Source organism: Lissotriton vulgaris, chromosome 5 (assembly GCF_964263255.1).
Source record: "Lissotriton vulgaris chromosome 5, aLisVul1.2, whole genome shotgun sequence".
Taxonomy (NCBI): Eukaryota; Metazoa; Chordata; class Amphibia; order Caudata; family Salamandridae; genus Lissotriton; species Lissotriton vulgaris.
The window spans coordinates 553,341,226-553,355,029 of NC_141693.1; the positions used below are offsets into that span (position 1 = coordinate 553,341,226).

The 13,804-nt window shown below is 47.4% G+C and overlaps 1 protein-coding gene and 1 long non-coding RNA gene across 2 annotated transcripts in view; one reads left to right on the forward strand and one right to left on the reverse strand.

The window, feature by feature from the left end:
• LOC147711230 (synaptotagmin-15-like) overlaps window positions 1-13,804 on the forward strand; it is a 780,145-nt gene that overhangs the window by 386,315 nt on the left and 380,026 nt on the right. The window lies entirely within an intron of this gene.
• LOC147711232 (uncharacterized) overlaps window positions 1-13,804 on the reverse strand; it is a 48,461-nt gene that overhangs the window by 24,128 nt on the left and 10,529 nt on the right. The window lies entirely within an intron of this gene.

The window sequence follows — 13,804 nt, forward strand, 5'->3', positions numbered from 1 at the left end:
TTCACAGAACTAACTTAAGACAAAATCCTAAACTTACTACCATTTTGGTATTCACAGAAGGCACTTACTCATTTTGGTATTCACAGAAGGCACTTACTCATTTCGGTATTCACAGAAGGGAGGCTTGGACAATAGGTCTCCTGTCCAGGGAGGTGCCAGCACCTCCCCAGACAGGCTTTTGTGTATTTGGGCAGGGAGGGCTGCATTCAGTGAATGCTTTCCAGACACTGCCTGGGGCACGCAAGGTGCTCAATGCATTTCCCAGTTTAAAATGGTTGCCGGGGCACTCTGCCCCTGCTCTGGCGCGAAACTGGACAAAGGAGGGACCTTAAGAGTAGTCCAGCCCCTAAGCTCAGTATAAGTATTGGAGTTGTGTTCCTAGGACTTTAGATTACCCTGGACGAATCTTTGAAAGACATATCCTGGACCTTGGACGTTCCATTTCGACTGGAAGACATCTCCCTTGTGGTCAAGGAGTGACCACCATGTTCAAACAACTTTGCCGGCCTGCATTGTTGAGGCTCCTACCAGATTCCGAAGACTCTGCGACATAGGACATAGACTTACAGACATCTCTGGCACTGCTCGACGTTCCCAGCAAAGCTGAGACCTGTGGCGGACATGAGAGACGTGGGACTGGAACTCCTAGACATCCTGCATTTTGCTAACTGCATCGACTCTCGAGGTATCTCATAGTTTTGCATTGAGGTAGGAGAAGCCCAAGCCCGAGCACTATTTGCACCGAAGCTCAGGCCTCCACCTTCCACGAGTGTCCCGTGGGGCCCGCTCTTGCATTTGAGCTTGACACTTCCTCCCCGTTCCTAGTCCATTGGCTAGTGAGCCCCTGGAAGAATCCATTTTGAATCTAACTTGCTTTCCTGGTTGCTCCAGGCTTTTTCCAGCTTCCCTACAAAGGAGAAGCACCACAGACCTTGCTTTTCTGCACCAAAGCCAATCTCGATATCCTGTGTGGATTGCGTTTGCCAAGGCTTGTTGGGTCCAATCCGGATATCGACACCGCAGTCAACTAGATCCTTTGTGGGACAGCTCGAACCCAGCTCCCGGTTGTTGTTGACACCACCTGGACCTCGTGGCTGAAGAGACAAACTTCAACTTTTCACCTGAATCACCCAACATCACCTGGTTCCTTCCTGGTTCCATCCTGGTCCCTTGCAAGTGACCCAGACTCTGTCCCTTCTGCTTTCAGGTTCTATTCAGATCCACACTTGGATCCACCTGGACACCTTTCCTCTAATCGCCTGCAGCACTTCTTTGCAGCTCTCCATTGAAAACGATGACGAAACCCGACACGAAAAGACACCTATGCACCCGGCTTCCCTGGGTGAGGTAACACAAGTACTCTGGTGCTCCCATGGGTCTTGACTCTCGAAGTGTCCTAGTTTAAAAGGGTTCCATCGTAGTCCATCCGGAAGTGTCCTAAAATTGTATATTTGTAACTCCTACGTTTCCCATAGAAAGTCAATGGTAACCTGAGCCTGAGTTTAGACACTGCACTCGTCTCCTGTGGGACTCCTACTTCCTAACCTTTGGTTGTTTAGAGTAGCCCCAGCAATTTCACAGGCCCCAGTTCTGCTTTCTAATTCTCTTGTGGTTCTTATACCACTATTTTAGTATATGGTTTGTGAGGCCCCTAAGGCATAACGTATACTGTGCAACTTATCTTATATTAACTCAGTGACTTGTATTGTATTTTTACCTCTGACCTCATAAAGCGTGCAGAGGGGTTGTGTTTAGAATAAATACATATATATTTGATATATACCTTGTGTAGTGTCCCTTCATTTGGTACTCAAGGGATTATAATTGGTAAAACAACTAGCTTAATACGCTCTCTGAAGTCTTAGCCTGATGACTGCTGGTCCATGCTACCACTAGGAAAGCTTTCTATAAGGTTGACTGTGAGGCGGGAGACGATGTGGGGTACAATAAAACGACAACAGAGTGGACCCCTTACCTGCCACGTGATGAAGACAGGCTCCCTAATACCACCATAATGGAGGCTCTTTTCCCTGCCCCACAACATGACCACGGTGACCAGGAAGACAATTGTTCTGGGAAATCCTACAAGTCAAACCTGAACCAATCAGGAGGCAGTCTGTCAGGTCACGAGGCACAGAAAAAGCAGGAAGCAGAAGACCACAGTGCGCCAGCTCGAGAGAAGAAGGAGGAAGACGCCGACTGAGTGGAGGAAGCCGCGACGTGTGGAGACCAACCCGAGGAGACCGGACCCGAGTGTCCTGAAGAACCTGACATCTGGACCGAAGATTGGTGGAGCCTGGGGGTCACACAGGAGCCGCCACAACTCAGGAAAGTTGTGGCATACACGGGTACGTGAACCAGTACCACAGGAGCAGTGTGGGGGAGGGGGGAGCGAGAAGGTTTTAAACAGGAAGCAGCACTGGCATTGATGTTTTAATTATCACTCCTCGATAAAACAAGCTGCATGTCCAGTTGTAGGAATTCCTTGAGCACTTCCCCACCTTTTTTGTCGCGCAATAAGAGTAAAGGAAACCCTTTTCCCTCTCCCATCTTCACACAACCCCAAATGCACATGGTGTGGTGAAGGTAGGTACAATAAGACAAGCAGGACATAGGCAGTGACCCCTGTGATTTTTTTCTATTTTCGAGCTGAACCCCTGGGGAAGCCATAACTCCAAGAGAGGACAAAGTCACCTACAGAACCCCTTTTGATGACACCAGCCAAGAGACTCTTTTCCCTCTGTTCTAAGACCCTAGACTACAATTTCCAAGACTCTATCAATTTTTGTTCCGTTTAAGATCCTGCTACAGGTTTGACCTAATTCAATAAAACCCTACAATATTCAGCCCATACGGCCTCCTCGCTTCTGTTTCCGACCGTCCATCCGACATTGACTTTACAACCACCATCAATAAGGGTCGATTAAACTGGTGCAAGGTGCCCTCTAGAACTAGTGGACATCATATGTCAGGCTAACGTCTCGCATTGGTGTGCAGCAGATGGGATAAGAGCTTGCATTGTTTTACCAAATAATCTTGAGAATATCATTTGAAAGATCATATCAAGGTCGCTGTAGGTACATATGAATCAAGTCTTATATACATAAGTTCTACTGAACTTAGCAGTTGTAGGTGGTAAGGGCTTTGCACACCCTGACTACAAATCCTAGAGAGGTTTTAGCAGGAAACAAGTAGTGTAGGTAGGTGCACACACCACACCACACTAGCCATGTCCTTGGAAGTAGGGCCTAGTGGGCCTCTGCCAGAAGTTAAGACAAGGACAGAGTCCAACCTTTAACCACCTGGTAGATATCTTGGTGGCAGATGATGTAGAGAAAGCATCAGACCCAGGTAGCCAGGTTAGTAAAGAGGGGGGTCATCCCTCATCAGAAGAGAATACTAATGGGGATGCCCCACTGGTCTCTGAGGATGATGAGGATGCTGACCAGGAAAGGTTAATGAACATGACCTGGGCAACGCAGGACTAACTGGAGGGGGAGAAGGCAGAGGAAGGCCTCCCTCTAACCTTCCAGGTATGCCTACTGGTGTGAACAGAAGGTGCTGATCCTTTTCCAGTGGGTCTGACCATTCTGTCTCATCAATAGGGTCCAATGCCTCTGCTCAGAGGAGAATGACTTCCCCTCAGAGAAGAGATCATAAAGCTAGGATGAGAGAAGTCAAGCTCAGGATCAAGAGACAAGAAGTTGTCCTTGCAAAAGAGACACTGGCTCTTGAAAGAGAGAAGAAATTGTGTGGGCTAGAGCTCACTGGTGGCAGCAACAACCCTAGTGGTAGGGAAAGGTCACATGACCATAGAAATCTGAACAAGATTGTCCCTCCCTATCAGATTGGGGATGACATCCACAAGTGGATAACTGCTTTGCAGAGTGCTTGCAAAGTAAGGCAGGTACCCCAAAGTCAGTGGTCAGCAATCTTGTGGCTCTCCTTTGCAGACAAAGGAAGAGACAAGCTCCTCACTATTAGAGAAGAGGAGGCTTACAACTACAATGTCCTGAAGAGTGCTCTGATAGATGGGTTTGGCCTAACCACTGAGCAGTACAGGTTGCTGTTCAGAGATGCCCAAAAGACACAGACTCAGGACTGGACTGATTTTGCAGATTGTGCTGCTAAGGCTCTGTAAGGCTGGATGCTGGGCAGTAAAGTAAGTGACTATACAGGTTTGTATAACCTTATTATGAGAGAACAGATTCTTAATAACTGTCAAAACCAGCTATTGCATCACCACCTGGTTGACTCTGATTTGACCTCTCCTTAAGAATTGGGTAAGAAGGCAGACAAATGGGTCAGAACCAGGGTGAAGCAGAAGGTACAGAGCCAAGGTGGTGATCAGAAGAAGCAAGACCAAAAGGGTGGGGAGAAAGCAAAAGACCAGAAGTCTTCTCAAGGTCCCAAAAAAGCTTCTAATTGTGGGGGTTCCCAACAATCTAAAAAGAAAGAAGGCCCAAAGAAACCATGGAGCAAATTTTGTAAAGTAAATACTCACTGGACCAGTAATGGCACCAAGAAGGATTCAGCTCCAGCCACCATTGCCCCTAAGGCAACTGTTCCCCCTAGTTCAGCTCCAAGTGGTGGTTCTCAACAGAAGTGTATAGTAGGGTTAAGACAAAAAGGTTGCAGTGCTGTTACTCTGAAGGAGAAATGTATGAGTCAAACAGGTGTAGTGGTGCCACTGGTTTTACTGAGGTCACAGGTGGGCATCTATTTTGTTGGATATAATGCCCTCGCACACCTTTGCAGGTGTCATGCTTCATCATCTGGGCTGCTCCTCGTTGGGTCGGCGCTGCAATACCCGATGGGCTCACCTCTAAGAGGGGCACTTTATCGGAGATCTATAATCCAATAGCCGTTTTGTAAAGTGCGGGTGTGGGGCCAGGGTTGTGTAGACAAAAAAAGTGTGAAGTTAAAATAAGGCTGGGAGTACCTATGAGAAACTTTTATTCTAGGGGTCTCCTGTCTTAGTTAAAAAGTATAATGACAAGCACTAGGTGGAATGTAATGTCCCTTTTCCAGTGCCTGTCAGTGTGTGTTTGTACTGGTCAGCATGTTTCTCGCGTCTATGTTTGATTAAACTCGGGATTCTTCAGGACCTTGAGTATTAATGTGTCTACACTGGAGGACCTAGTCAGTATCCAATAGGTTACTCTTAATATCACAAGAAGGAGGTACTTCCTATGTCCATGTAATTGTGAAGCTCTGGATCTACCTGTATTGATGAGAAAAAGGGGTATAAAAAGCAGATGTTGATTTCCAGGCTGTTTAAAGTAGTGGCGTGTTACATTTCTCCCGTACACGTTACATGTGTGCTGCTAGCGCTTTCAGTGGTAAAAGGGTGGTTTAAAAACATTTAAGACAACATATCAACAGTGAGCAAGTCGTGTACAGCATGTCCCTGTGGATAAAGAAGCAGAGAAAAAAAGGGGGTGGTCAAGATACATATAGGACTCACCTAATCTGCAAAGAACCCAGGCACCAACAGTACCCGGCGGTCTGCACAACGATTAATAACGTGTCCATGTAGTTATGGCTGTGTGTAGAGGGAGAGAGTGCAATGTGCTCTAACTATTCCAGTAAGTGTTCAGTAGTTCATGGCATTTTACAAAACAGTCCATGCTTCGGTTAATGGTTGTTCTATCTGTGCCTGGTTTGTCTTAGTGTCTACTCTCGGTAGTATAATCAATGGCTCTGCTCCTCAAGATCTAAGGTTTTTTGATTATTATCGCTTATTTTACCGACCCCTAGAGGATTTTGGCATTTAATTGGATTTTGGTGTGGATTCTGTGCTAGCTTGGTAAACAGGGTTGGCGTTTTAGTGCTTACTTTATTAATTAATTAGAGAGGTTTTATGGCATCTGCTTTTATTCATTATGTGGAGCATACATAGGGTGAGTTCCCCTCTCCTTGATAAGTGTATCGCGCTGTTTATACAAAGAGCGCATTGTGGTTTAACTCACTTGGTCTACTGTTGCGAGTTTTGCTCTATTTACTCGTGTTCTTGCGCCATGAAGCTAAGTGCCAAAAAGCAGCTGGGACATAACTATGCCCATCGCATCAATATCGCAACCTTTAAAAATCGCACTCTTTAAAAACTTTTGTGTGCATGTATAGCGGTGGAAAATAGACGGTGGGGTCTCTCGCTATTTCCCTCTGTTACCGCGCTTGTTGTACCAACACCCGATCAAGCGGAGACCAACATCTCCCCATCGTCAGAGTTTCGCGCTATCTAGTGCGCGTATGTATTGCAGTGGCAATAACGATTGGGTTCCTCAGTTACCTTGCGTTGTCGTGCTCTTATTAATCCAACACACAATTAAGCCGAGATCTACTAAGGCAAACCTGAACTGAGTGATGCGCCGCTAACTAGGCAGTCCCTAGCTATGTACTTACATTTTACTGCCTTGTGCGATGTCAGTCCGACCTACCCACGCCGCCGAGTCTGGGAGGTAACCGCTTGTAGGCGGCCATGCTTTTTCTCTTGGACTCGGAATCACGTAACCATGGATAGGTTTGCTAATAAGGTCACGTGATTGCCTTGGTGAGGTAAGTGGCCATGATAGTGTGGATTAATACTAAGACAGGGTCGACTCTTTGCCATTATTTGAGTCTTTTCATAGGTTCATTACACAAATTTATTGTGGTTCACTTGGTTTAGCTAACCCAAGATGTACTCCCATGAAAGTTATCTCTCTGTTTCTTTGAAATGAGGAAATAATAGTCTTCTGTCACGGACAGTGTTGTAGCAATGGTAATAATCTTACTCATGTTATACACCTTAATGGGGCGTTTCGGTGTCTCGTGCATCTAGTTATACATGGACGAGCCGGCGCGTGTGGTGGTTGAAATTACGTAATAGTATGTGCGTGTGTAGTCCTGTAGTTGGGGCAGTAATTTTGGCAGCCACATCACAGTGGTATTGATGGACACGTGGTTGTATTAACCTCTGCACAGTCGTGTGCTTGTAGGGTTGCACCTTTATGGGGTGTTCTAGGTGTCGCATGCATTTAGTTGAAATGGGGGGACTGGCCCATCCGGTCGGCAAACTGTCACCTGACAGTGTGTGTAGTCTTGTATCGGGTACAATTGTTTTGGCGGTCATGACACAGTGGAATTAGTGGATTCATGGCTGCATTCACCGCTGTGTAGAAGTTCGTTCGTGGGGTTTCTGGTGCTGATTTAGTCCTCTTCCTTCTCAATGAACGCAACCTACAACTGCTACAATATAGTTCCCTGGGTGTGTCTTATGTCTAGGCAGTGCGCCCCCTGCAACCATCAAGACCGCAGGACAGGGTCAGTTTTGAGCCCGATTGGCCAGGAATTATATCGCACTCCATGGTATTTCCTCGTTCAGTCCCGCATTGTCTGATGATAGGCGGTGTATTATTAACATTGCTACAACACTGTCCCTGACAGAAGACTATTATTTCCTCATTTCAAAGAAACTGAGAGATAACTTTCATGGGAGTACATCTTGGGTTAGCTAAACCAAGTAAACCACAATAAATTTGTGTAATGAACCTATGAAAAGACTCAAACAATGGCAAAGAGTCGACCCTGGCTTAGTATTAATCCACTCTGTCATGGCCGCTTACCTCACCAAGGCAATCACATGACCTTGTTAGCAAACTTATCCGAGGTCACGTGATTCCGAGTCCAAGAGAAAAACCATGGCCGCCCACAAGCGGTCACCTCCCGGACTCGGCGGCGTGGGTAGGTCGGACTGACATCGCACAAGGCAGCAAAATGTAAGTACATAGCTAGGGACTGACTAGTAAGCGGCGCAACACTCAGTTCAGGGTTGCCTTAGTGGATCTCGGCTTAATTGTGTGTTGGATTAATAAGAGCACGACAACGCAAGGTAACTGAGGAACCCAACCGTTATTGCCACTGCAATACATACGCGCACTAGAGAGCGCGATACTCTGACGATGGGGAGATGTTGGTCTCCGCTTAATCGGGTGTTGGTACAACAAGCGCAGTAACAGATTGAAATAGTGAGAGACCCCACCGTCTATTTTCCACCGCTATACATGCACGAAAAAGTTTTTAAAGAGTGTGATTTTTAAAGGTTGCGATGTTGATGCGATGGGCATAGTTATGTCCCAGCTGCTTTTTGTCACTTAGCTTCATGGCGCAAGAACACGAGTAAATAGAGCAAAACTCGCAACAGTAGACCAAGTGAGTTAAACTACAATGCGCTCTTTGTATAAACAGGGCGATACACTTATCAAGGAGAAAGGAACTCACCCTATATATGCTCCACATAATGAATAAAAGCAGATGCCATAACACCTCTCTAATTAATCAATAAAGTAAGCACTAAAACGCCAACCCTGTTTACTAAGCTAACACAGAATCCACACCAAAATCCAATTAAATGCCGAAATCCTCTCGGGGTCGGTAAAATAAGGGATAATAATAAAAAAACCTTACATCTTGAGGAGCGCCGCCATTGATTATACTACAGAGAGTAGACACTACGACAAACCAGGCACAGATAGAACTACCATTAACCGAAGCATAGATGGTTTTGTAAAATGCCATGAACTACTGAACTCTTACTGGAATAGTTAGAACACATTGCACTCTCTCCCTCTACATACTGGAATAACTACATGGAAACCTTATTAACCGTTGTGCAGACCGCCAGGTACTATTGATGCCAGGGTTCTTCGCAGATTAGGTGAGTCCTATATGTATCTTGACCACCCCCTTTTTTCTCTGCTTCTTTATCCACAGGGGTATGCTGTACACAACTTGCTCACTGTTGATATGTTGTCTTAAATGTTTTTAAACCACCCTTTTACCACTGAATGCGCTAGCAGCACACATGTAACGTTTTCGGGAGAAATGTATCACGTCACTACTTTAAAAAGCCTGAAAACCAACAACTGCTTTTTATACCCCTTTTTCTCATCAATACAAGTAGATCTAGAGCTTCACAATTACATGGACATAGGAAGTACCTCCTTCTTGTGATATTAAGAGTAACCTATTGGATACTGACTAGGTCCTCCAGTGTAGACACATTAATACTCAAGGTCCTGAAGAATCGCGAGTTTAATCAAACATAGACACGAGAAACATGTTGTCCAGTACAAACACACACTGACAGGCACTGGAAAAGGGACATCACATTCCACCTAGTGCTTGTCATTATACTTTTTAACTAAGACAGGAGACCCCTAGAATACAAGTTTCTCATAGGTACTCCGGCCTTATTTTAACTTCACACTTTTTTTGTCTACACAACCCTGGCCCCACACCTGCACTTCACAAAACGGCTGTTGGCTAAAAGGTCTCCGATAAAGTGCCTCTCTTAGAGGTGAGCCCATTGGGTATTGCAGCGCCGACCCAACGAGGAGCAGCCCAGATGATGAAGCGTGACACCTGCAAAGGTGTGTGAGGGCATTACATCCAACAAAATGGATGCCCAACTGTGACCTCAGTAAAACCAGTGGCACCACTACACCTGTTTGACTCATACATTTTTCCTTCAGAGGAATAGCACAGCAACCTTCTTGTCTTGACTCTGGGGGCTCATGCTGGCCCTCCCGCTCTTAACAAGTGGAAATCGCCTCTCTCCCCATGTTGAATTTGTAGTAGGGTTAACCCTGGGAACTGAGATGGAATCTGGACTAGTCAGAATACCAACTCAAGCTGTTTTGATCTGTGATGGGGACATAAGTATGTCCTCTACTGTGAGTCCCAATAACTTGGTCAAGTACAGACAAACTCCTTTAATTAATGATAAAATGGCTAAGGCCTACAGGGGCACCTGCTAGTGTCACAATGGTGACGCCCAGCTTTGTGGACCCTGAGCAGATCATACTAGATGAAAATTACCTAGTGACCAATGCTAGCAATGTCACTACCACTCACAGTATGGCAATTGTTAATTTCTCCTAGGGATGGGTAACTGGCCTCAAGAAGATTGTGGTTAGCTCAGACCTCCCTGTAGAATGTTTGCTTGGTAATGACCTGGAGACTTCAGCCTCGTCTGAAGTGGAGTATAGTACCCATGCAGAAATGTTTGGAATCCCCGCACTTGTCCTTGCTGTGACTAGGTCACAGGTCAGAAATTGCAACACTGAACAGGCACTGAATTCTGGAATAATGGACCAGTTGCCTACCAGGAGGGGAAGCAGTAGGGTTAAGGCAGTGCCTTCCCCCCTGCCTCAGGAAGAGGATCGGCCTTCTGAGGAAGCTGATTGTGAGACCCAGGAAGGAACTGTCCTAAAAGAGCTTGAGCCTGATCAGGTTGCGTTTCTAGGGACAGGGGGACCTTCCAGGACAGATCTGAGGCAGGCGCAGTTGGACTGCCCTTCTCTTGAACCCCTCAGACAGCAAGCTGCTGCTGAGGCTGCAGGGAATGCTAGTGGGACCCATAAGGTTTATTGGGCTAAAGGGCTCCTGTATTCAGAGGCTAGAGACGCCAAGCCTGGAGCTTCCAGGAGGTTGGTCATACCTTTGGCATGCAGGGGCTTCCTTTTACCACTAGCCCATGATATTCCCCTAGCAGGACATCTTGGCCAGAACAAGACTTGGGACAGGCTTGTCCCTCACTTTCACTGACCTCACATGTCAGAAGACACCAAGGAGTTTTTGTCGCTCCTGTGTCAACTGCCAAGCCAGTGGCAAATCAGGTGGCACCACAAAGGCCCCCCTTATACCACTACCTGTGGTGGGGGTTCCCTTTGAATGTGTAGGGATTGACATTGTTGGACCAATGGATCCCCAAACATCCTTGGGCACAGATTTATTCTGGTGGTAGTGGATCATGCCACCAGATACCCAGAAGCTATTCCCCTTAGGACCACAACAGCACCTGTTGTGGCAAGAGCCCTTCTGGGAGTTTTCTCAAGAGTGGGTTTCCCTAAGGAGGTTGTCTCAGCAGAGGTGCAAACTTCATGTCTGGATACCTGACTGTAATGTGGAAGGAGTGTGGAGTGAACTACAAGTTCACCACACCCTATCACCCACAATGCAATGGTCTAGTTGAGAGATTCAACAAGACCTTAAAGGGCATGATTAAGGGTCTCCCTGAAAAGCTCAGGTGGAGATTGGACATCCTACTGCCTTGCCTTTTGTTTGCTTATAGAGAGGTCCCACAAAAGGGGGTTGGCTACTGCCCATTTGAACTTTTGTTTGGGCATTCTGTAAGAGGACCCCTTTGTCTGGTAAAGGGAAGGATGGGAGTTACCTCTCAAACTTCTCAAACAAGACATTGTGGACTATGTACTTGGTCTCTGCTCCAGTACATGAAAAAAGCATCCAAAAACCTTGAGGCTAGTCAGGAATTGCAAAGGCCTGGCATGACCAAAAGGCTGTACTGACTGTTTACCAGCCAGGATAGAAAGTGTGGGTGTTGGAGCCTGTGGCCCCAGCAGCTCTCAAAGACAAGTAGAGTGGACCCCACACTATTGTTGAACAGAAGGGAGAAGTCACCTATTTGGTTGACCTTTGAACTCCCAGGAGCCCCCACAGGGTGCTTCATGTCAACAGACTGAAACCTTATGTTGACAGGGCAGACATGGGCTTGCTCATGGCTACTGATGAAGGACAGGAGGAAGATAGTGACCCTTTCCCAGACCTGCTCTCTCAGAACCCTAATAATGGTTCAGTTGAGGGTATAGCCTCGGCAGGCAGCCCCACTGACCAACTGCAACAGGACTGCAGACAAGTTCTGCAGGCCTACAGACATATGTTTTCTCTGACTCCAAGTCAGACTACCTGGTGCACTCATGAAGTGGATACTGGGGACAATCTGCCTGTTAAAAGTAAGATTTACAGGGGAGGAGGAGCTTAGCGCGCATCCAAGATGGTCGCGTGAGCACAGGGCTCCCGAGACCCTCGCCGCCTCCCGCATCTATCCTGTCACAGATCCTGATATAAACGACGGGTCCTTTTAGATATCACCCTGCTGACATAGAAGCTTTTTCCAGAAATCGATTTGGCTGCCGGGATCTGGACTTACTCCACCTCAAAACTTTGTGGCCTACACTGATGAGCAGCCCGGGACTTGAGTCCCCGAGGTACCCAGGTGGCAATTGAACTACAACGGCCAGTGGAAACCGACCAATGCCCCTGCAGTACTTTCGGTTTCGTTTTTTGTCTTTGTCTGCTGTAACCTGCTGCCGTTTGGCTTTGCTGGCCCGTGGTCCACCACTGGTCGAACGCTTGCCTTCTGGCCCTCGTCCCTGGACTCTACAGGTCAGCTTTGTGAGGAGCCCTTCAAACCAGGTCCTAAAGGCCCCGTCGGGGCGCGTTGCTCAATATGGCGAGCAAACCAGAAAGTGAGAAGCGGACCACCAAGGTTACGCACCGAGGGGGCACCACCAATCCAACACTATGGACCGCTTCACCCGCCCAAAAGGATCCCCCAGAGGTGTGGGTAAAGCTCTGGATGAGACTGGGGATGGCTTCCCTGCGACTAAAGAACTGACATTGAGGGACGTCATGGGCGCCATTGGAAGCATGAAGACGTCCATGGGCCAGCAGACATTGGCTTCAAAGATTGACACGGTAGCAATCGATGTCAACTTGATCAGGACTGATCTGGCGAAGACCAACGAGCGGGTCAAGTCTCTGGATAGTAAGACCGCCAGTCTTACAACCGACGTGTCCGATCTTCAGACAGAAGTTCGTAATCTGCGGTCTTCTAATGACTTGTTCGCCCGTCGGCTGGATGACTTCGAAAGTCGGGCTAGACGCAACAATGTGCGTATCATCGGGGTTCCGGAGAAGCCCACTGAACTATCGATGGATCTCCTTGTAGAGGACCTAATACTGAACCATTTGGCCTCCAAGGGCCTCAGTAACTTTTTTGCAGTGGAGCGCTCGCAGAGTCCCTGGTGGGAAACATAAACCGGGCGCCCCTCCACGACCCATCATAGCCAGGATTTTCAATTTTCGGGGCAGGGACGCTATCCTGCAGGCGTCACGGGCCAATGGTCACACGAAATTCGAAAATGCGACCATTGGTTTCTACCCGGATTTCGCGCAGGCTGTACAAAAACAGCGGATGTAATTCATGGGGTTGAAACGGCGACTTAGGGACATGGGGTTGAAATATGCTATGCTCTTCCCTGCCAGACTACGCGTCGAATATAAGGAATGTGCGCTCTTCTTTGACCGACCTGAGGTCGTCAGTGACTGGCTTGACACTCTGCCAACGCATCGAGATCACCCGGAACAATCGAGGGACGCTTTAGGCGGCTAAGCTGAGCAGGAGGAGTGAGAACTGGCCGGCATGCGTGCTCTATAGACATTGCAGCAGTGGTTTGATGACTTTTTGTGTTTGTATGTATATTGGTAAATACCCGGGGGCAGTGGGGAATCGGGACTCTTCCTCCTCTGGGGGTTTCTTCTCTCTTTTTGTAGATTAGTTTGATACTGGGGCGACAGGCACATTGCAAGTTGGGGTGCAGGGTGGAGGGGAGTGTTTGGGGAATCTCTTTGGGGGTGGTAGGGGGGACTTTGTTTTTTATTTATTTATTCCGAGGCTGCATATTACTGCATATTCTGATTTTGGTGCCTGTTTCATTATGGGAGGGGCTCTGTCTTCATTTCCGGGATGGGGGTAGGGAGCTGAGGGTGCTAAGCTGGAATGTTAACGGTCTGGGCGACAGGATAAAGCGAGGGATAGTATTGCAGTATTTGAAACGTCTTTCCCTGGATGTAGTGTTGCTACAAGAAACACACTTGATAGGAAACACATGCCATGCACTGAATAGGTGGGTCTATCGTCTGGTGGCACACTCTGGATTCACTACTGGGTCGAGGGGGG